The sequence below is a fragment of the Chrysochloris asiatica genome, unplaced genomic scaffold (genome assembly GCF_000296735.1).
Source record: "Chrysochloris asiatica unplaced genomic scaffold, ChrAsi1.0 scaffold00372, whole genome shotgun sequence".
In the NCBI taxonomy this organism is placed as follows: domain Eukaryota; kingdom Metazoa; phylum Chordata; class Mammalia; order Afrosoricida; family Chrysochloridae; genus Chrysochloris; species Chrysochloris asiatica.
Genome location: NW_006408890.1, coordinates 1089386 through 1092149, shown reverse-complemented (window position 1 = coordinate 1092149; position 2764 = coordinate 1089386).

The window sequence follows — 2764 nt, the reverse complement described above, 5'->3', positions numbered from 1 at the left end:
TAAGAACAAAGACCACCAGTCCTGACCAATTAAACTGTAACATCTTATAGTTTGCCAATTGTTAACCAATCCAAAGATTGTAAAGCTGAGAAACCTGAGCTGTTTGAAAACTCTATAAAAACCCTGCAGACAATGAATTCGGGGCTCTTTCCCTATTCCGAAATGTCGGATAAGGTTAGAGACCTGGCTCGAGCTTGACTAAACAACCCTTATGTATTTGCATCAGTACACGGCTCCTGGGTGGTCTTTGGGGACCCCGAATTCTGGGCATAACACAGAACCTGGCAGTGTTTTGTTCTATTGTGCATCGAGTCATTGTGAGTTGGAACCAACTAAATAACTAATAACAACTAGGACAACAATCTACGTGGAAGCAAATAACCAAATCTTTCTTCCATATAGCTACTGGTGGGATGAAACAACTGACCTTTGGGTTATCAGCCCAATGCTTAAGCCTCTGAGAAACTGAGACTCTTTGTGTAAATACTGTCCAAAAAGCAAGACAAATCCATTGCCACTGAATTGATTCTGAGTCATAGTGTCTCTGTGTAGGGTTTCTGAGACCATGAGTCTTTATGGGAGCAGAAAACCTCATCTTTCTCCTGCAGAGCGGCTAATGGGTTTGAACTCACGATCTTGTACTTAGTGGCCCAGTACTTAACCTGCTGCATCACCACTGTTGTTGTCGTCAAGTGCCTTTGAGTTGGTTCTGACTCATCGTGACCCTGTCTGAGGGGAGTTGGTGAATTTGAACCGCAGACCTTCAGGTTCAAGCTGACCTTGCGGTCCAGCCCTTATCCAGGGTGGGGGGTCTTAGGGTTCCGCAGGAGGCTGTCTGGACCTTTCATGGTCATTGTTAAGGATGGAATTGCTTTCCCACAAAATATGTGTTTACCATCCTAATCATTTATGTGACATTAGTTCGGATGAGGGTTTTCTTTGTTACGTTAATGAAGCCACATCTTTGTAGGGTGAGTCTTAAACCTCATCACTTCTGACATATACAAGGAATAGAATAGGCATAGAGTCTGGGAGAGAGATGCCACGTGGACATTTAAGAAGGACCCAGGAACAGAAACTGAGAGAGACAAGGACCTTTCCACAGACAGAGAGCCTTCCCCCAGATCCCAGAGAGAGAGAGAGAGAGAAAAAAAGAGTGCACCTTTCCCCAGAACCCACACACAGAGAGAGCTTTCCCCCAGAAGTCCCAGAGAGAGAGAACCTTCTTCTAGGGAGAAAGAGCCTTCCCCCAGAGCCCGGAATGCAGACTTGTAGCCTCTAAATCTGTAAGACAATAAATCTCTTGTCTGTGAAAGCTCCCCCTTTGTGGTATTTATGGTTCAGTTGGACAGAGGATTGTCATTCATTGTTAGTCCTATGACCAGGTGGCCTTGGAGGTGGTAACGCTGCAGACACTGTGTGGGGGTCAGGGGTCCCTACCTGGTCTAGAGCCTGGGATCTGTTCTGAGCCCTGGGCATGAGGTGGAAGCCGCCTGGTTCCTCCAAATTGCTCTGGGAAAGTGGACTTCATCAGTGTTGGGGCCCCAGGAGATCATTCACCAAGTGGAGGCCACTGGAGTGCAGGATGTGGATGGGGTCCCCTAAGTGCAGAGGGTGGGTGACCCATAGACTATTACCATGACACCAGGGGACAAGATGGGGTCTCCCTGTGCAGAGAGTGGAAGACCCTTGAGTTATCACCTCAACATCCAGCATCGGGGCTCAGAGTAGGGGTTCCTTATAAGAAAATGGGGGACACTCAACTTTCACCCCAATACACAGCACAGGACTCAGAGTATGGGTCTCCAACAAGAAAGTGGGATTCATTGACCTATCACCCCAACATCTGACCCCAGGACCCAGTTTGACATTCCTTTGTGAAGAGAATGGGGGATCCTCAATTTTTGTGCCAACACCCAGGATCAGAGCCCAGAGCAGAGGTGTTGAGTAAGAAACTGGAGGTAAAGGGCCCTTGAACACCCAGCACTACAATCAAGTATGGGAGTCCCCTGTGCAAAAAGACGGGGACCCTCAATCTATGAACGTACACCCAGAACCATAATCCAGGATGGGGGGCTCATGTACACAAAGTAGAGGACCCGAACCAGGAAGCACAAATCCAGGAAAAGGGCCTAGAGTGGTCATCATTTGTAAGAAAGGGGTGTCACCCTAAACTGAAAACCCAATAGCCAGTCCCTGGGTCCAAGATGGGGTGTCCTGTGAAGAATGTGTGTGGGTCCTCAGTCCAGTCACCCCACTGTGAGGAGGCCAAATCCTTTGAGACAGCAGGAGGAAGACTGTCTCAGGGAAAACAGCCGAAGGGGAAAGATGTGTAAACGGGGAATGTGATCCTCTGGTAACCAAAAGGTTGGAAGGTTCAACTTCAAACAGAGACACCTCAGAAACAAAAACAAAACCCTATACTTCGGAAAAACCATCCACTGAGAACTCTGTGGAGCACAGTTCTACTCTGACACACACGGGGTGCCATGAGTGGGATCTACTTATGAAACATCATCCACTGAGAGCCCTGTGGGGCACAGTTCTACTCTGACACACATGGGGACATCATGAATGGGATCTACTTATGAAAAATCATCCACTGAGAACCCTGTGGGCACAGTTCTACTCTGACACATACATGGGGCACCATGAGTGGGATCTACTTATGAAAAATCATCCAATGAGAACCCTGTGGGCACAGTTCTACTCTGACACACATGGGGCACCATGAGTGGGATATACTTATTAAAAATCATCCACT